The 22,575-nt window shown below is 43.4% G+C and overlaps 1 pseudogene; it reads right to left on the reverse strand.

The window, feature by feature from the left end:
- Nucleotides 1–7,420: 7,420 nt before the first annotated feature.
- LOC123142580 (uncharacterized) lies at nt 7,421–21,122 on the reverse strand (annotated as a pseudogene).
- Nucleotides 21,123–22,575: the final 1,453 nt, after the last annotated feature.

Genomic DNA, 22,575 nt, shown 5'->3' on the forward strand with positions numbered 1-22,575 from the left:
TGGGCAAAGATGACTAATACTCCGTTCTCCAGGAACAATGGAGCGAGCACCTGACTTATTGGATATAATACATATTGATGTATGAGGTCCGATGAGTGTTGAGGCTCACGGCGGGTATCGTTATTTTCTGACCTTCACAGATGATTTGAGCAGATATGGGTATATCTACTTGAAGAAACATAAGTCTGAAACATTTGAAAAGTTCAAAGAATTTCAGAGTGAAATGGAAAATCATCGTAACAAGAAAATAAAGTTTCTACGATCTGATCGCAGAGGCGAATATTTGAGTTACGAGTTTGGTCTTCAGTTAAAACAATGTGAAATAGTTTCACTCCTCACGCCACCTGGAACACCACAGTGTAATGGTGTGTCCGAACGTCGTAACCGTACTTTATTAGATATGGTGCGATCTATGATGTCTCTTACCGATCTACCACTATCGTTTTGGGGTTATGCATTAGAGACAGCTACATTCACATTAAATAGGGCACCATCTAAATCCGTTGAGACGACACCGTATGAACTATGGTTTGGCAAGAAACCTAAGCTGTCGTTTCTTAAAGTTTGAGGTTGCAATGCTTATGTGAAAAAAATTTAACCTGATAAGCTCAAACCCAAATCGGAGAAGTGCGTCTTCATAGGATACCCGAAAGAAAATGTTGGGTACACCTTCTATCATAGATCCGAAGGCAAGATATTCGTTGCTGAGAAAGGATCCTTTCTAAAGAAGGAGTTTCTCTCGAAAGAAGTGAGTGGGAGGAAAGTAGAACTTGATGAGGTAACTGTACCTGCTCCCTTATTATTCATCACAGAAACCGGTTCATGTGACACCTACACCAATTAGTGAGGAAGCTAATGATGATGATCGTGAAACTTCAGATCAAGTTACTACCGAACCTCGTAGGTCAACCAGAGTAAGATCTGCACCAGAGTGGTACGGTAATCCTGTTCTGGAGATCATGTTACTTGACCATGACGAACCTACGAACTATGAGGAAGCGATGATGAGCCCAGATTCTGCAAAATGGCTTGAGGCCATGAAATCTGAGATGGGATCCATGTATGAGAACAAAGTATGGACTTTGATTAACTTTCCCAATGATCGGCGATCCATTGAGATTAAATGGATCTTCAAGAGGAAGACGGACGCTGATAGTAATGTTACTATCTACAAAGATATAATTGTTGCAAAAGGTTTTCGACAAGTTCAAGGTGTTGACTACGATGAAAGTTTCTCACTCGTATCTATGCTTAAGTCTATCTGAATCATGTTAGCAATTGCCGCATTTTATGAAATCTGGCAAATGGATAAACAAAAATGCATTCCTTAATGGATTTATTAAAGAAGAGTTGTATATGATGCAACCAGAAGGTTTTGTCAATCCTAAAGGTGCTAACAAAATATGCAAGCTCCAGCGATCCATCTATGGACAGGTGCAAGCATCTCGGAGTTGGAATATACGCTTTGATAAGTTGATCAAAGCATATAGTTTTATATAGACTTGCGGTGAAGCCTGTATTTACAAGAAAGTGAGTGGGAGCACTACAGCATTTCTGATAAGTATATGTGAATGACATATTGGTGATCGGAAATAATATAGAATTATTCTGCAAAGCATAAAGGAGTGTTTGAAAGGAGTTTTTCAAAGAAAGACCTCGCTGAAGCTGCTTACATATTGAGCATCAAGATCTATAGAGATAGATCAAGACGCTTGATAAGTTTTTTCAATGAATACATACCTTGACAAGATTTTGAAGTAGTTCAAAATGGAACAGTCAAAGAAAGAGTACTTGCCTATGTTACAAGGTGTGAAATTGAGTAAGACTCAAAGCCCGACCACGGCAGTAGATAGAAAGAGAATGAAAGTCATTCCCTATGCCTCAGCCATAGGTTCTATAAAGTATGCCATGCTGTGTACCAGATCTATTGTATACCCTACACCAAGTTTGGCAAGGGAGTACAATAGTGATCTAAGAGTAGATCGCTGAACAGCGGTCAAAATTATCCTTAGTGGAATAAGGATATGTTTCTCGATTATGGAGGTGACAAAAGGTTCATCGTAAACGGTTACGTCGATGCAAGCTTTGACACCGATCTGGATGACTCTAAGTCTCGATCTAGATACATATTGAAAGTGGGAGCAATTAGCTAGAGTAGGTCCGTGCAGAGCATTGTAAACATAGAAATTTGTAAAATACTTACGGATCTGAATGTGACAGACCCGTTGACTAAAATTATCTCACAAGCAAAACATGATCACACCTTAGTACTCTTTGGGTGTTAATCACATAGCGATGTCAACTAGATTACTGACTCTAGTAAACCCTTTGGGTGTTGGTCACATGTCGATGTGAACTATGGGTGTTAACCACATAAAGATGTGAACCATTGATGTTAAATCACATGGCGATGTGAACTAGATTATTGACTCTAGTGCAAGTGGGAGACTGAAGGAAATATGCCCTAGAGGAAATAATAAAGTTATTATTTATTTCCTTATATCATGATTAATGTTTATTATTCATGCTAGAATTGTATTAACCAGAAACATGATACATGTGTGAATACATAGACAAACAGAGTGTCACTAGTATGCCTCTACTTGACTAGCTCGTTGATCAAAAATGCTTATGTTTCCTAGCCATGGACATGAGTTGTCATTTGATTAACGGGATCACATCATTAGGAGAATGATGTGATTGACTTGACACATTCCGTTAGCTTAGCACTTGATCGTTTAGTATGTTGCTATTGCTTTCTTCATGACTTATACATGTTCCTATGACTATGAGATTATGCAACTCCCGTTTACCGGAGGAACACTTTGTGTGCTACCAAATGTCACAACGTAACTAGGTGATTATAAAGGTCCTCTACAGGTGTCTCCAAAGGTACTTGTTGAGTTGGCGTATTTCGAGATTGGGATTTGTCACTCCGATTGTCGGAGAGGTATCTCTAGGCCCACTCAGTAATGCACATCACTATAAGCCTTGCAAGCATTGTAACTAATGAGTTAGTTGCGGGATGATGTATTACAGAACGAGTAAACAGACTTGCCGGTAACGAGATTGAACTAGGTATTGAGATACCGATGATCGAATCTCGGGCAAGTAACATACTGATGACAAAAGGAACAACGTATGTTGTTATGCGGTTTGACCGATAAAGATCTTCGTAGAATATGTGGGAGCCAATATGAGCATCCAGTTTCCGCTATTGGTTATTGACCGGAGACGTGTCTCGGTCATGTCTACATAGTTCTCGAACCCGTAGGGTCCGCACGCTTAAAGTTCGGTGACGATTTGTATTATGAGTGTATGTGTTTTGATGTACAGAAGGTAGTTCGGAGTCCCGGATGAGATCGGGGACATGACGAGGAGTCTCAAAATGGTCGAGACGTAAAGATCGATATATTGGACGACTATATTCGGACATCGGAAAGGTTCCGAGTGATTCGGGTATTTTTCGGAGTACCGGAGAGTTACGGGAATTCGCCGGGAGTATATGGGCCTTATTGGGCTTTATGGGAAAGAGAGAGGGGAGGCTGCGCGCCCCTCCAAGGCTTAGTTCGAATTGGACTAGGGGGAGGGGCGGCGCCCCCTCCTTCCTTCTCTTCTCTTTTCCCTTTCCTTCTCTCCTACTCCTACTACTTGGAAGGGCTCCTAGTTCTACTAGGAAAGGGGGAATCCTACTCCCGGTGGGAGTAGGACTCCCCTAGGGCGCGTCATAGAGAGGGCCGGCCCTCCCCCTCCTCCACTCCTTTATATACGGGGGAGGGGGCACCCCAGAGACACAACAATTGATCTCTCGATCTCTTAGCCGTGTGCGGTGCCCCCTCCACCATATTCCACCTCGATCATATCGTAGCGGTGCTTAGGCGAAGCCCTGCATCGGTAGCAACATCATCACCGTCATCACGCCGTCGTGCTGACGGAACTCTCCCGTGAAGCTCTGCTGGATCGGAGTTCGCGGGACGTCATCGAGTTGAACGTGTGCTAAACTCGGAGGTGCCGTACGTTCGGTACTTGGATCGGTCGGATCGTGAAGACGTACGACTACATCAACCGCGTTGTGCTAACACTTCCGCTTTCGGTCTACGAGGGTACGTGGACAACACTCTCCCCTCTCGTTGCTATGCATCACCATGATCCTGTGTGTGCGTAGGAAATGTTTTGAAATTACTACGTTCCCCAACACTTTCACGATTTGGAGGGGATCTCACGAGGAACACGACGAACACACGAGGGAAAACACAAGGAGAAACGAGAGGAAACAATCAAATCAACAAAGAAAGGTCACAAATGTGCTAGATCCGAGAACACAAGGAGGGATACATGGCTCAAATCCAACAAAGAGGGTACATACGGTAGCAATTTCTTCTCCTAGAAGGAGGTCTTGAATCCGCTAGGGGATCTTCTCCGCGAGGAGGTCTTGAATCCACTTGGGGGATCTTCTCCTAGATGGAAGGCTTGGCCTCCAATGGAGAACATATCAAGTGGATGAGCAAAGCTCTATCTCTCATATGAGCTAAAACAATGCTAAAACGTAGGTAGAAGAAGAGTATATCTAGTCTAGGGGGCGAAAGGGTACATGGGCCTCGGCCCGAGTTACTACGCGCAGGTAGGGCCGGAAGTTCCGGGCGAAGGTCCAGGCAGGGTCCGGGCTATCCAGAGAGTTGGCACGGCGCGAGCGAGGCTGGAGTCCGGGCCGGCCGGAAGTTCCGAGGGGCGGAAGGTCCGGGCTAGGTTCCGGGCTGGTTCCAGGCAAACTAGAGAGTTGGCACGTCCGGGTTCGTCTAGGTCGTCGGAGGCCGAAAGTTCCGGGATGGCCGGAGGTTCCGGGCACTGGCCGGACGGTCCGGGCTGACCAGAGACTTCGCGCTTGTCCCCTCTTCTTCAACTCTCGGAGGTTGGCACGCCCGGGTTCGTTTAGGTCATCGGAGGCCAGAGGTTCCGGGCACTAGCCGGACGGCCCGGGCTGACCAGAGAGTTGGAGCTTGTCCCCTCTTCTTCAGCTCTCGGCTCCATAGCTTGTGCGTTGTACCTGATCACACATAGTGTTGCTGACTTAGCCAGTAACCATGTCTCACTCGAATTTAAGGGAAGCTCAAGTAGGAGAGATGTCACCTCGATTGAATAGCACATGCTCGAGCTCTAGTCATGGGTCCACTTGGTGCTTGGTGAGACGATGGTAGGTCCATGGGGATGACCTTGCGATGCTCTGTGTCACCCCCCCGGTAAAGATCCGACCTCGGACCGAAAGCCTCAACACCATGGAAGGGAGAGAGATCCTTGACATTGAAGATGTCGCTCACGGAGTACTTGTCTCGTGGGATGTCGATCTTGTAGGCGTTGTTGTTGTAGCGTTGTAGCACCTTGAAGGGTCTGTCGTCTCGCGGAAGTAGCTTGGACTTGCGTTCGTTGGGGAAGCATTCCTTTCGAAGGTGTAGCCACACTAGATCTCCGATGTTGAATATCATGGGTTGCTTGTTGAAGTTGATCTTGGTCGCGAGTCGTTGTGCTTTGCGCTCAATTGCTTGTCGCGTATCTTCATGCACCTTCTTGAGATAGCTCGCTCATGCGCTTGCATCCATATTAATGCGCTCTTGTAGTGGTAGCGATAGAATGTCCAATGGGGACAAAGGATTGAAACTGTAGACGGCCTCGAAGGGGGACTTGTCGGTAGTCGAATGCCTGGCGCGATTGTAGGCGTACTCGGTGATGGGCAAGCACTTCTCCCACTCCTTGATGTTCTTCTTGATCAACACGCGTAGGAGAGTAGACAACATCCTGTTTGTGACCTCCGTTTGGCCATCGGTTTGTGGATGGTATGCCGAAGAGAACAAGAGCTTGATTCCGAGCTTGGCACATAGTGTCTTCCAAAAGTAGCTTAGGAACTTGACGTCGCGGTCCGAGACAATAGTCTTTGGCACTCCATGTAGACGCAAGATTTCCCTACATATGAGATTGGCAACATGTGAAGCATCATCTATCTTGTTGCATGGTATAAAATGTGCCATCTTAGAGAAACGGTCCACAAAACACGGAATCTTTGCCATTTCTAGTTCTAGGCAAACCTAGCACAAAGTCCATCCTAATATCTTCCCATGGGTGATACGGAATAGGAAGTGGCATATATAGTCCATGGGATTGAGCTTTAGACTTAGCTTTGCGACATGTAGAGCATCGGTTGGTGTAGCGAGAGACGTCGCGGAACATCTTGGGCCAAAAGTAGTTCTTGGAGAGCGTAGCAAATGTCTTGTCGTGTTCAAAGTGACCCATAAGTCCTCCTCCATGAGCTTCTTGCAAAAGTAAAAAAACGAAGAGAAGACTCGGGGATACATAGTTTGTCAGCTCTCATAAGATAATTATCCTTGATGTAATATCGTTCCCAATATGTATGCGTCAAGCATTTGTTATATGGAATAGCCAAAGTAGGATCATGCGCATACAAGTCTTTTATGTGCTCAAAGCCAATGACATTCAATTCATGTTGAGTTACAAGCATGCATTCGCGGGAAAGAGCATCCGCCACAACATTCTCTTTACCCTTAATGTACTTGATCACATAAGGAAAAGATTCAATAAATTCACTCCATTTGGCATGACACTTATTCAATTTCGTTTGCCCCTTAAGATATTTAAAAGTTTCATGATTCGTATGGATGAAAAATTCATGAGGGCGAAGATAATGTTCCCACATATGCAAAACTCTCACTAAAGCATATAATTCTTTGTCATAGATGGGGTAGTTAAGTTGCGCTCCGGGAAGTTTCTCACTAAAGTAAGCTATGGGGCGCTTCTCTTGCATTAACACACCTCCTATGCCATTACCACTAGCATCGCAATGAACTTCAAAAGGTTAATCAAAGTTGGGTAAAGCAAGCAATGGAGCATGTGTAAGCAAATTCTTAAGCTCATGAAATGTGGCATCTTGGGATGGTCCCCAAAGAAATGGTGTGTTCTTCTTACTCAAGGCATGCAAAGGTGATGCAATAGTGCTGAAGTCCTTAACGAATCTACGATAGAAACCGGCTAAGCCTAGAAAACTTCGCACTTTTTTTTGAAAGAAAACATCCACTTTATTAATTGGAAATGATAGTTACATCGTCTATAAGAAGAGGTACAATATTCTCCATAGGCTCCTCAAACCAATCTCTAGTTACAAAAGATTTTGCTAGCCTAGCAAGTTCATGAGCAACCTTATTAGCTACCCTATTACAATGTTCAAATCTAGTCAACGGAAAATCTCATGCCATGAAGTAGCAATCCTCGAATACTGCCGCCGCAACTCCCGCCGATTGTCCTCCATTCTTCATTGTGTCAATGACTTCCATATTATCAGAGTTAATAATAAGACGATTGCATCCCACCTTTTGTGCAAGAATTAAACCAAACCTAAGAGCCATCACTTCTGCTGTTAGTACATCAGCACACCAATCGATCTTCCAATTTCCGCCAGCAATGAAGTTTCCTTTGTCATCTCTGAGCACTGCACCTGTCGTGCCCCTGAGCAGATCATGGTCAAAAGAAGCATCAACATTTAGTTTAACAAAACCCATAGGAGGTCGGCTCCATCCTTCTTTTCTACTAGTCGCACTAGGGGAGTGGGCATTCATATAGTTTGCAGTTATAGCACGAATCCCCATCGAAATCTGATTCACTTCTTGAGATTTCCCTTCATGAACCAACATGCGTCTCTCCCACCATAAATACCAAGCGGTTATCGCGATTAATTCACTTGTATTTTGGCAACCTAATATAGATAGTTCTTGGTGTGGCATAAGAAGTAAAAATTCAAGAACCGCCTCACCCGCACGACCAATAACACAAGCTTTCTTAATTACCTCGTACATCCCCAACTTTCCCCAAACCTCTTTTGCCTTCTGACATAGAAACAAGATGTGCTTTGTATCTTCTTGCCCATTCGAGCAAGATGGGCAAAGGGGCAAAACTTTCATATGTCTATTGGCAAGTGTAACACGACACGGTAGAGTTCCATGCAACGTTCGCCAAATAAATATCTTTACCTTTGCCGGACACGATAATTTCCAAATCTTACCCCAAATAGGACTGACATTGGTACGACCCATACCATTAGTATATTGCAATTTCCTCCCGTGTTGTTGGTTCCATTCCTCCAAATAAGCTGATCGAACAGTGAATACATCATTTTTTGTATAGCTCCAGGCGATGAAATCCGACATATTCTGCATAGGGAGGGGAATCGCAAGGACCCTTTGCACATCAATTGGCCATAAAGTTTGTCTCACCAAATCTTCATCCCAGAAATTCGTGATTGAATCAATAAGATCAGCCACCTTTGACAGAAGTTGCCCACCTCTAGGAGTAATAATTTTCCTATTCGCACAATTCGGAATCCATGCATCTCTCCAAATATCGATGGTTTGTCCATTTTAAACTCGCCAGATATAACCATTTCTCAAAGAGTTCACTCCCGCTGAAAGATCGCGGATGTCGCCTAGAGGGGGGGTGAATAGGTGCTTTTAAAATAATTACGGTTGAGGCTTGAACACATGCGGAATAAACCTAGCGGTTAATTTGTCAAGCACAAAACCTACAACAACTAGGCTCACCTATGTGCACCAACAACTTATGCTAAGCAAGAAAAACTACTTAGGTGATAGCAAGATATATGACAAGAAACAATATGGCTATCACAAAGTAAAGTGCATAAGTAAAGGGGCTCGGGTAAGAGATAACCGAGGCACGCGGAGACGACGATGTATCCCGAAGTTCACACCCTTGCGGATGCTAATCTCCGTTTGGAACGGTGTGGAGGCACAATGCTCCCCAAGAATCCACTAGGGCCACCGTAATCTCCTCACGCCCTCGCACAATGCAAGATGCCATGATTCCACTAAGGGACCCTTGAGGGCGGTCACCGAACCCGTATAAATGGCAACCTTGGGGGCAGTCACCGAACCCGTACACTTTGGCAACCCTTGGGGGCAGTCACCGGTACCCGTCAAATTGCTCGGGGCGATCTCCAGAACCTAATTGGAGACCCCGACGCTTGCCCGGAGCTTTACACCACAATGATTGAGCTCCGAACACCACCAACCGTCTAGGGCGCCCAAGCACCCAAGAGGAACAAGCTCAAGGGCACCAAGCACCCAAGAGTAATAAGCTTCTCAACTTGTAACTTCCACGTATCACCGTGGAGAACTCAAACCGATGCACCAAATGCAATGGCAAGGGCACACGGAGTGCCCAAGTCCTTCTCTCTCAAATCCCACCAAAGCAACTAATGCTAGGGAGGAAAATGAGAGGAAGAACAAGAAGGAGAACACCAAGAACTCCAAGATCTAGATACAAGGGGTTCCCCTCACATAGAGGAGAAAGTGATTGGTGGAAATGTGGATCTAGATCTCCTCTCTCTTTTCCCTCAAAAACTAGCAAGAATCCATGGAGGGATTGAGAGTTAGCAATCTCGAAGAAGGTCAACAATGGGGGAAGAACACGAGCTCAAAGGATAAGGTTCATTGGGGAAGAAGACCCCCTTTTATAGGTGGGGAAAAATCCAACCGTTATGGTCACAGCCCGCACCGAGCGGTACTACCGCTCCAAGGAGCGGTACTACCGCTAGGGCGGTAGTAGCCCTTTGAAACACAACAGCGAGGAGGAAAAAAAGCCAGAAGAACCATCGGAGCGGTAGTACCGCTTGACCTCACGGTACTACCGCTAGGGATAGCGGTACTACTACTAAGGGTAGCTGTACTACTGCTTGCGAGCGGTACTAAAAAATTACATCTGTGCCTACCACCGCTGGACTTGTGACGAGTTTTTGGTCCCGAGCGGAAGTAGCCACGGAAGTAGCCGCAGTAGTACTGCTCCAAGCGGTAGTACCGCTCCCAAGAGCGGTAGTAAAAAATTACATCCTCTCCTGTCCGCGGTAGTACCGCTGCAACCTTTTCAGAACACCAAAACTGACACAACTTCTGCAAACGGACTCCAAATTCGACGAAACCAAGTTTGTTGGAAAGCTAGCGACAAGGGCTAACACAATCTTGATAGAAATACCAATAAGAAGCAAATGAGAAAAGTCCCAAAAGAAAATGGTGAGAACCCTTCCTCGGATAAGACCGGTAAAACCTCCAACATCGAAAACATCATAGAAGATGCATGCAAACTCAGTTTTCGATGAACTCAAGCTTGTCATCAAGATGACCATAAGCTCTAAGACTCACAAAGAGAACCAAACAAGAACCAAGAAACATGATGCAAGGATGCAATGGTTTGAGCTCTCGACGAACGATACGATCAAGCTACTCACTTGAGAGCCCCCCTTGATAGTACGGCTATCGATCCTATAACCCGGTCTCCGAACTACCACCATGAGACCGGTAAAATAGAAAACCTATCAAGGGCAAACCTTTGCCTTGCACATGGTCCACTTGAGCTAGATGATGACGATCTTGACTCCCTCAAGTTGGACCACCTTTCTTGATTGCGTTGGCTCGATGAAGACTAGATGATTACTCCCCCATAGTCCACTATGGGTGAGCCACTCTTCAGCACATCTTCACAAGTCCATTGTCACCACAATGGACGGCAAGCTTCACGCACTTGATCTCTTCGTGATGCTCCACTTGAACTTGCACACGGCAATCTTGATGACGATCACCACTCGATGTCATCCTCTCCATGGGTTGAGTGATATCTTCCTCTTGACGCAAGCCCATGAACACGTACCTAACCCCACATAGAACTCTCACATAGACCATGGGTTAGTACACAAAGCACAATGGACAATGCTTACCATACCATGGGATCACTTGATCCCTCTCGGTACATCTTCTACGCTTTGTGAGTTGATCAACTTGATTCACTCTTGTTAGTCTTGATCAACCTAGAATCTTTCCAACTCTCTTCATTTGGATGATGTCTTGAAGGTAAACATGAATGATCACACAATCTTCTTCTTCAAGACATGCTTGCAATAAGCTCAACTCTCACATGACCAATCTTTGGATAATTACTTAATAGCACCTTGGTCAACACAAACTCTCCTTGAAACCAACACATGTACTCCAAGAAAAGCCTATGGACAAAACCTTCAAATATAACTCAAGGCAACCATTAGTCCATAGAGATTGTCGTCAATTACCAAAACCAAACATGGGGGCACCACATGTTCTTTCAATCTCCCCCATTTTGGTAATTGATGACATTCACTTTCAAGAGAGTTTATATAAGGAATTATGCATCACCATGCAATGCAAAAACCAATGATGCATGAGTAAGAGATGCAAATGCTTAGGAACAAAACCAAAGCAAGAGGAGAGAATTCTCTAAACTTCTCCACAAAACTCTCTGAAACTTCTCCCCCATTGGCATCGATTGCCAAAATGGGAGAAAATCTTAGAAGGCCAATATAAATTGTGTTCCTCCATAATTTGTGTATTTCTCAACAAGAGAGTGGAATGCAATACACAAGTTTGACGGTAAATACTAGGAGGAAAACAAACTATATTTAGGCCCAAAGTTTACAAAAGAAAGATATGCCACAAAGATATAAGAAAGAGAGAAACAAGCAAACAAGCAATCAAAAGATACCAATTGAAGCAAGCAATCAACGGATATCAATTGAGCCAACTAGACCAATGATCCTACGTGCCACATGAATGAAATAAATTATGATATGAGCAAAGGAATGTTCTAGAGAAACTAGAGAAGCTCCCCATGATTTGTGCACAATTTAGTTTTGTAACTGGATACAACGAGCACAAAATAGGATCGTCACTCCCCCAAGATCAATAGAACCTCACGACAAGTGCAAGAGAGCAACAGAGTGTTCTAAAGACACTAGTGAAGCTCTCCATGATTTGTGCACTTCTTACAATATTTGCATTAGGATACCGAGTGCACAAAATAGGATCATCACTCCCCGAAAATCAATAGAAACTCACAACAAGTGCAAGTGAGCATATAGGAAACAAAGCCTAGCACTTGCAACAAACAAATGGTTGAGCAACATATAAAAGAGGCAACTTAAGAGTAGGCTCAACCAAAATGATGTGTATGAGTCATGGCAAAGCACTTGAGAAGACTAATGTACGAATGAGCATTAAGCATCAACATAGTCTTGGATAGTGGAGATACAAGGTGCATGACATGTCCTCCCCACACACACCAAGCAAAAGGGTTCACAAGCACACTAAAAATACAAAATGAATAACCAACACTTGTGACAACCCATGGTGAAGATAGAATATGAAAGCCTCATCAAGACGAGGGATACCAATTAAGATGGCAAAAGCCTCGTAGAGATAAGCATGGGGAAAATAATCTTCACCACACAGGAGTGCATCAAGATGCAACGAGATAAGACATGCACTCAAGGCAAAAGCTTTCACGGAGCCACCAAAGAAATAACAAGAAAGACAAGGTGGATGTGAAAGAAAGGATATCATCTAGAGATGTAATTTCTCTCAAGTGTATAAGGTTCTAGGTAGACGAGATCATGATGATATATATCTACAAAGAAGGATGTACACCCGAAATAGTTACAACACGAAGGAACAAGATATCCAAAAGGAAGTCATAGATATACCAATAAGATATTTGCTTGGAAGCATAGCACATGGCTAGATATGGTCTTATTGTACATAAATGAATTCCTACCACACAACCATCAAAGACATCACAACTAGCAACAAGAGATCATTGTTGGGATGCTTTGAGAAAGGAAACAAGTATCACAAGAGAGAATGAATAACATGCCATGATACAACCTACACAAGGTTGATGCAAGAAATGTGTGCATGAAGTATACGAAGATACTTGTTACCGAGTTAACATTGGAAGGATGTAGTAGATACCAATTGAAGGTACAAAGTAGTTCATTGATTATCCTAGCTTGACTCCAAAAAGCACATGGTGACAACACCTTCCTTGTGAGTGAGCCGAGCATCCAATGCATCTTCAATTGTTCCTAGAACAACAACACAAACAAAATGGTACCCAAACTCATTGGGACCAAAGAGTTAGAAACACCAACAATACATAGGACAAACTCCACATAAATATGTGCATATAGATATGGAAATGAAATTCATGCACATCTCATCCAATTTGAGACTTGGTGGAGTTTCCCCTATATATTGGGTCAAAGAGAGAAAGCATGCCACGGAAACTACATGAAGTTAATATGCATGCTCAAGACTTTCAAGAACCGATACCAAAATACAAGGAAATACCAAGTGAAAAGAATACCAAATGGAGAAATCATCACTTGGAAGATATCATTAAAAGATACATCAAGGAATGAGATATCCATTGGAACCCGCAAAATGATATCAAACTCCCAAAAGAGAGGATGGTTCCAAACAAACCAAGCTCTACAAAGTTTCATGATGGCACAATTACCAAAAAGAAACGGCTTGCCATCCACCAACACACACTTAAAATGGATCACAAGTTTAGTGTTTTATAGAAAATAGGATAGCTCCCCCACGAGTCGTGCATTATAGAGAATTTGCATTTGAATACAAAATGCACAAGGTAGGATCACCACGTTCACTATATCAAGGAAAACACTAGACAAGATCAAGAAAACAACAAGATCCTCAAGTGGCACAGAAGGCAATGGGAGTTGAGACAAACTTGGCAAGAGATAAGGCAAATAAAAAGCAAACGCCAACGTGAAGATGATCAATAATTTCTACCACACATAAGTGAGTAACAATTGTCAAAAGACAAGAAGTATTTGGAAATAATTCCCGGTGGTAGATAGCAAGGATATCGGACATCATCTTCACACCAAACACAAGCAAATTGCAACTTGTAGAGCTAACATGCCACGTAGGAACAAGATAATTTACGATATCAATTCTAGGTGACAATATCTCAAATGTACACATTTTCTATGCTAGTAATATACATAGCATATTACTCCCCCATAATGTGATACCAATTAAAGAAAACTTAACAAGAGGCAAAAAGAGGATCCAACAAGAGATAATTAATGGACTATTTAGAATTTGAATTTCTCATGAGAAGACATACCACATAGTGACTAGATAAGCTTGCAATATCAATACTAGGTGGTATTCCTCATGTAAACACATTTATGGGACCGTGAGGTGCACAAAGCACATCACTCCCCCAAAATGGGATGTTCCATTAATCTCTCACAAGAGCCAACTAACATACAAACAAGATGTGCAAAGGCTCAACGCACTACACACACGTACATGATGTGCAAACCAACACACACATACTTGATTACTCAAGATAAGAAAATTGGAGGCACAATATATACAACCACATGCAAGGAACAAAACCAAAACATGCAAAGGGGCAAGTAACTTTCGATGTAAACAATTTAAGTACAAGTTACCGGAAGGAGGCACATTGGATCTAGAATAGAAACTTGATAACCCAATTGACTTGGCTTGAGACAATAAGAATGATGAAGTCCCCTTAAATATTCATAATGTAGCCAAGTCTCCAATGCCCTCCAACAACACCTATTGATCAAGTTTGAGCTAGTTGGTCCCCAACCAAGTTGGGTCCTAAGAGGTTAGTCACAATAGGCTTGGCTACCCAAATGGTTCTTTTCTTGACACCACTTTGAGTACCAACAAACTCGGCAACCACATTGCCAACCTTATCCTTCCCAAGAGAATAGACATCATCAATAATAATTGGGTTGGATAAGTTACCACTAGTGCATGAAGAAGCGAGGTGATCTTTCTCACGACATAGGTAGCAACGCCTACTCTTCACTTTCTTCTCACTTGGTTTCTCAACTTGAGAAACATTAGCTTGAGTCTTCTTGGGAAGAGGCCTTTCTTCAACTTGAGGTTGAGCATGAGAATGCACTTGTAGCCGCTTCCCTTGTTGCTTGTCACTAATGGCCTTCTTCTTCAATGGGCAAGATCTAACATGGTGCCCTTCAATTTTGCACTTGAAGCAAATAATCTTGGCCGAACTCTTGACTTGTTTTTGGCCCTTCTTGTTGTTGCTCTTGGAATTCTTCTTCTTATTGGAGTTGAATCCAAGTCCACCTTTGTCATTGGGGGATTTTTGTACACTCAAGATATTGTTGAGTGTGGCATTCCCTTCATGACACTTTTCCAAATCTTTCTTCAAAGAAGTGACTTGGGCCTTGAGCTCTTTGATTTCCTCTACATGGTTAGTCCCAACACAAGAACTAGAGGAAGTATAAGCTTCATCTTTAGAGCAACAAGGCAAGGAAAGCAATTCATCACAAGATGTACCAATGTTATGCATGGATGAATCGTGAGGACTAGCACAAGGCAATATAGCATTTTGAATAAAAGTAGTGCTAGTATCCACATGAGGCTCACTAGATGTTACCTTAGCAATCATGGCCTCATGAGCTAACTTCAGCACATTATGGGATACTAGAAGATCATCATAAGAGCTTGTGAGCTTTACATGATTTTTTTCCAACATCCCATAATTGCTAGATAGCAACTCAAGTTGAGCCCTTAGCTCAACATTCTCCTTTAATATGGATGCTTCACAAGAGATAGAGTTAGTAGCACAAGCATCATCATTAGCAACAAGAGGAGAAGACAACTTCGCAAGCTATTTTGAATATGAAGCTTTAAGTTGAGCATGAGACTCGGTGAGTTTGATGAGCTCACTCTTAATGACCCTTGAGCCATTTTCGAGGTGCTCAAAGTCCTCAAGGAGTTTAGCATGCGCAACTTCAAGCCCCTCAATTTTAGTTTCAAAATCATTGGCCACCTCAAGAGCTCTATCACGAGATTCCCTCACTCTAGATAATTCTAGAGCAAAAGTCTCCTCAAGAGATTCCTTGGTGGTTTGTTCAAGTTCAAGAGCTTGAGAGAGGTCCGCAATCTCATTAGCGTAATCACGCTCATGACCTTCCATTTTCTCAATGGTGACCTCATGCTCCTCGAGATGAGATTCCAACTCCTCAATATACTTCTTGCCCTCAATGGCAATGGACATAATTTCCATGAAGTTGGAACGAGCAATTTTATTTTTATGAAGAGCTTTAAAAACCATTTCCCCTTTCATTTTTAAGGAGGCAACATTATCATTCTCTTCATCATAATCAACATCATCATCATTCTTGCCATCATCAATATCATCACAAGATATATTGGGATTCAAAGTGGGAGATACCTTTGAAGCCTTAGCCATAAGGCAAAAAGCAATCGATGATGATGTAGGATCCCTTGAAGCACCATTCAAGACCACTTCTTGTTCCATGGAGTGTTGGGTTTCCTCTACATTGTTAGCACAACAACTCGAGGAAATAGATACATTTTTATCATGGCAACAAGACATAGCAAGCATATCATCATGAGATTTGAGCAAGCAATTTCTACATGATATGCAAGGACTACCAACACGAGCATGTGAAACATGTAAGGTGCTCGAAGTGTTAAAGTCCAAAGAAGGACCATTGCAATAAGATAGTGATGAAGAATCACCAAGAACAAGCACACTATCATCATTGCAATGACCACCACTACTCACCCTAGCATTACCTTGTGGCAATCCACATGTAGGTGAAGTAGAAGAAGTTGAGAAGGCAACACGGCCGGAGGTGGAGGGAGAACAATCATCCCCACAAATCTTGGACACACTATATTTATCTTGAAGCTTTGTCCACAACTCATGAGCATCCCGGAACGGCATGAGTTGAAATATAACTACATTGCTCAAAGCATCGAAAAGTACATTAGAAGCTTGAGCATTGAGATAAGAGCTTTTCTCATCCTCTAAAGATAATATTTGGGGATCCTTTGGAGGAGAAAAACCCATATCTACAATTCGCTCTAAATTTGGGTCCATGACCCTAAAGAGATTAAGCATGCGACTTACCCAAACATCAAAATTTGTGCCATCGAAACTAAGAGTGTCAGAGAATCCTAATCCCCTAGTCGACATCTTTACTCTCTAGGCGGTTAAGCCTAACAAAGAGAGACGAGGCTCTGATACCAATTGAAAGATCGTGGATGTCGCCTAGAGGGGGCTGAATAGGCGCTTTTAAAATAATTACTGTTGAGGCTTGAACAAATGCGGAATAAACCTAGTGGTTAATTTGTCAAGCACAAAACCTACAACAACTAGGCTCACCTATGTGCACCAACAACTTATGCTAAGCAAGAAAAACTACTTAGGTGATAGCAAGATATATGACAAGAAACAATATGGCTATCACAAAAGAAAATGCATAAGTAAAGGGGCTCGGGTAAGAGATAACCGAGGCACGCGGAGACGACGATGTATCCCGAAGTTCACACCCTTGCGGATGCTAATCCCCGTTTGGAGCGGTGTGGAGGCACAATGCTCCCCAAGAAGCCACTAGGGCCATCGTAATCTCCTCACGCCCTCGCACAATGCAAGATGCCATGATTCCACTAAGGGGCCGTTGAGGGCGGTCACCGAACCCGTACAAATGGCAACCCTTGGGGGCGGTCACCGAACCCGTACACTTTGGCAACCCTTGGGGGCGGTCACCGGTACCCGTCAAATTTCTCGGGGCGATCTCCACAACCTAATTGGAGACCCCGACGCTTGCCCGGAGCTTTACACCACAATGATTGAGCTCCGAACACCACGAACCGTCTAGGGCGCCCAAGCACCCAAGAGGAACAAGCTCAAGGGCACCAAGCACCCAAGAGTAATAAGCTTCTCAACTTCTAACTTCCACGTATCACCGTGGAGAACTCAAACCGATGCACCAAATGCAATGGCAAGGGCACACGGAGTGCCCGAGTCCTTCTCTCTCAAATCCCACCGAAGCAACTAATGCTAGGGAGGAAAATGAGAGGAAGAACAAGAAGGAGAACACCAAGAACTCCAAGATCTAGATCCAAGGGGTTCCCCTCACATAGAGGAGAAAGTGATTGGTGGAAATGTGGATCTAGATCTCCTCTCTCTTTTCCCTCAAAAACTAGCAAGAATCCATGGAGGGATTGAGAGTTAGCAAGCTCGAAGAAGGTCAACAATGGGGGAAGAACACGGGCTCAAAGGATAAGGTTCGTTGGGGAAGAAGACCCCCTTTTATAGGTGGGGAAAAATCCAACCGTTATGGTCACAGCCCGCACCGAGCGGTACTACCGCTAGGGCGGTAGTAGCCCTTTGAAACACAACAGCGAGGAGGCAAAAAAGCCAGAAGAACCGTCGGAGCGGTAGTACCGCTTGACCTCACGGTACTACCGCTAGGGGTAGCGGTACTACTGCTAAGGGTAGCGGTACTACTGCTTGCGAGCGGTACTAAAAAATTACATCCGTGCCTACCACCGCTGGACTTGTGACGAGTTTTTGGTCCCGAGCGAAAGTAGCCACGGAAGTAGCCGCGGTAGTACTGCTCCAAGCGGTAGTAAAAAATTACATCCGCTCCTGTTTGCGGTAGTACCGCTGCAGCCTTTTCAGAACACCAAAACTGACACAACTTCTGCAAACGGACTCCGAATTTGACGAAACCAAGTTTGTTGGAAAGCTAGCGACAAGGGCTAACACAATCTTGATAGAAATACCAATAAGAAGCAAATGAGAAAAGGCCCAAAAGAAAATGGTGAGAACCCTTCCTTGGATAAGACCGGTAAAACCTCCAACATCGAAAACATCATAGAAGATGCACGCAAACTCTGTTTTCGATGAACTCAAGCTTGTCATCAAGATGACCATAAGCTCTAAGACTTGCAAAGAGAACCAAACAAGAACCAAGAAACATGATGCAAGGATGCAATGGTTTGAGCTCTCGACGAACGATACGATCAAGCTACTCACTTGAGAGCCCCCCTTGATAGTACGGCTATCGATCCTATAACCCGGTCTCCGAACTACCACCATGAGACCGGTAAAATAGAAAACCTATCAAGGGCAAACCTTTGCCTTGCACATGGTCCACTTGAGCTAGATGATGACGATCTTGACTCCCTCAAGTTGGACCACCTTTCTTGATTGCGTTGGCTCGATGAAGACTAGATGATTACTCCCCCATAGTCCACTATGGGTGAGCCACTCTTCAGCACATCTTCACAAGTCCATTGTCACCACAATGGACGGCAAGCTTCAAGCACTTGATCTCTTCATGATGCTCCACTTGAACTTGCACACGGCAATCTTGATGACGATCACCACTTGATGTCATCCTCTCCATGGGTTGAGTGATATCTTCCTCTTGATGCAAGCCCATGAACACGTACCTAACCCCACATAGAACTCTCACATAGACCATGGGTTAGTACACAAAGCACAATGGACAATGCTTACCATACCATGGGATCACTTGATCCCTCTCGGTACATCTTCTACGCTTTGTGAGTTGATCAACTTGATTCACTCTTGACTTAGTCTTGATCAACCTAGAATCTTTCCAACTCTCTTCATTTGGATGATGTCTTGAAGGTAAACATGAATAATCACACAATCTTCTTCTTCAAGACATGCTTGCAATAAGCTCAACTCTCACATGACCAATCTTTGGATAATTCCTTAATAGCACCTTGGTCAACACAAACTCTCCTTGAAACCAACACATGTACTCCAAGAAAAGCCTATGGACAAAACCTTCAAATATAACTCAAGGCAACCATTAGTCCATAGAGATTGTCGTCAATTACCAAAACCAAACATGGGGGCACCACATGTTCTTTCACCCGCCATAATGCTTTGTCAAGTAAAGGAGGATCCCTTCTTTAAACTTGCGTTCGTCAAATCTCCCTCAGGGAAATATTTAGCTCTCAAGATGGTTGCACATAAAGATTCTGGATTATCGAGAAGACGCCACGCTTGTTTAGCTAATAGCGTCAGGTTGAAACAGTGTATATCTCGGAAGCCCATACCTCCTTGATCTTTTGGAACAGACATTTTCCACCATGCCATCCAATGCATCCTCTTCTGATTGTCCTCGTCACCCCACCAAAACTGCGACATCGTGTCAATAATTCCTTTGCAATTTTTTTAGGAATTTTAAAGATGGACATGGCATAGGTGGGGATGGCTTGTACAACAGATTTGAGCAGAATTTCCTTCCCTCCAGAAGATAACAATTTTTCCTTCCATCCACTAATTTTCATAATGATTCGATCGATCAGGAACTGGAAACAATCACTTTTGTCCATGCCCACATTTGCCGGCAAACCCAGGTATTTGTCATTGAGGGCTTCAGTCATAATATTTAAAATTGTACATATTTGTGCCTTGTCTTCCACTTTAGTATTGGGACTAAAGAATATACTAGATTTTTCAACACTAACCATTTGCCCCGAGGCGGCACAATACAAATCCAGAAGTGATTTCAGTGCCTCCGCGCTCCTTGGATTGTCTCGCATAAGGATCAAAGAGTCATCAGCAAAAAGGAGATTAGAAATTGATGGGGCATCTCTGCAAACCTTTATACCGGAAATGTTTCCATTCTCCACCGCATTAACTAAAAGGGCAGTCAAACCCTCTGTACATAACAATAATAAGTAGGGAGAAAGGGGATCTCCCTGCCTCAATCCTCTAGTTGGTTTAAAGCTCTCCGTCTCATCATCATTAATACGGACTCAGTACTCCACAGAGGATACACATTTCATAATTAAATTCACCCAACTCTCTTTAAAACCCAATTTTAGCATAATTTCCTTTAAGAAACACCACTCCACTCGGTCGTATGCTTTGTGCATATCTAATTTGATGGCACAAAAACCCTATTTACCCGCCCTTTTCTTTTTAATTGTATGGAAACATTCATATGCCACCAAGATATTGTCTGTAATAAATATTCCGGGCACAAAGGCACTCTGAGTTGGGCTAATAATATCTGATAGGATTATCTTTAGACGAGCAGCAATCATTTTTGAAATAACCTTATACACCACATTGCACAAGCTAATTGTTCTAAATTGGGTTACCTTTTCAGGAGAGTTAATCTTTGGGATCATTACAATTGCAGTATCATTCCATCCAGTTGGTATAGAACAGGTATTTACCGCTTGGAGAACCTCTTCGGTCAGGTCATCTCCCAACATAGACCAAAATCTTTTGTAAAAAATAGCGTGGAGGCCGTCTGGACCTGGCGCTTTTAAATCACCAATATCAAAAAGGGCCTTTCTAAACTCCTCGGCCGTATAGGGGGCGAGAAGAGCATCATTCATTTCATCGGTCACTTTTTGTTGAACAAGAGATAGAACCTCCGAGTTAGGATGGGAAACTTGAAGGAAATATGCCCTAGAGGCAATAATAAAGTTATTATTTATTTCCTTATATCATGATAAATGTTTATTATTCATGCTAGAATTGTATTAACTGGAAACTTGATACATGTGTGAATACATAGACAAACAGAGTGTCACTAGTATGCCTCTACTTGACTAGCTCGTTGATCAAAGATGGTTATGTTTCCTAGCCATAGACATAAGTTGTCATTTGATTAACGGGATCACATCATTAGGAGAATGATGTGATTGACTTGACCCATTCCGTTAGCTTAGCACTCGATCGTTTAGTATGTTGCTATTGCTTTCTTCATGACTTATACATGTTCCTATGACTATGAGATTATGCAACTCCCGTTTACCGGAGGAACACTTTGTGTGCTACCAAACGTCACAACGTAACTAGGTGATTATAAAGGTGCTCTACAGGTGTCTCCGAAGGTATTTGTTGGGTTGGCGTATTTCGAGATTAGGATTTGTCACTCCGATTGTCGGAGAGGTATCTCTGGGCCCACTCGGTAATGCACATCACTATAAGCCTTGCAAGCATTGCAACTAATGAGCTAGTTGCGGGATGATGTATTACGGAAAGAGTAAAGAGACTTGCCAGTAACAAGATTGAACTAGCTATTGAGATACCGACGATCGAATCTCAGGCAAGTAACATACCGATGACAAAGGGAACAACGTATGTTGTTATGCGGTTTGACCGATAAAGATCTTCGTAGAATATGTGGGAGCCAATATGGGCATCCAGGTCCCGCTATTGGTTATTGACCGGAGACGTGTCTCGGTCATGTCTACATAGTTCTCGAACCCGTAGGGTCCGCACGCTTAACGTTACGATGACAGTTTTATTATGAGTTTATGAGTTTTGATGTACCTAAGGAGTTCGGAGTCCCGGATGAGATCGGGGACATGACGAGGAGTCTCGAAATGGTCGAGACGTAAAGATCGATATATTGGACAACTATATTCGGACATCGGAAAGGTTCCGAGTGATTCGGGTATTTTCGGAGTACTGGAGAGTTACGGGAATTCGTATTGGGCCTTAATGAGCCATACGGGAAAGGAGAGAAAGGCCCCAAAGGGTGGCCGCACCCCTCCCCATGGACTAGTCCGAATTGGACTAGGGAGGGGGGCACCCCCTTCCTTCCTTCTCCTTCTCCCTTCCCTTCTCCTACTCCAACAAGGAAAGGAGGAGTCCTACTCCCGGTGGGAGTAGGACTCCCCCCTTGGCGTGCCCTCCTCCTCAGCCCGTAGCAGCCACGTAAAACTTGCAACAACAAAGTAGAGGACGTCTAACTTGTTTTTGCAGGGCATATTGTGATGTGATATGGTCAAAGCATGATGCTAAATTTATTGTATGAGATGATCATGTTCTGTAACCGAG

Source organism: Triticum aestivum, chromosome 6D, assembly GCF_018294505.1.
Source record: "Triticum aestivum cultivar Chinese Spring chromosome 6D, IWGSC CS RefSeq v2.1, whole genome shotgun sequence".
Lineage (NCBI taxonomy): Eukaryota > Viridiplantae > Streptophyta > Magnoliopsida > Poales > Poaceae > Triticum > Triticum aestivum.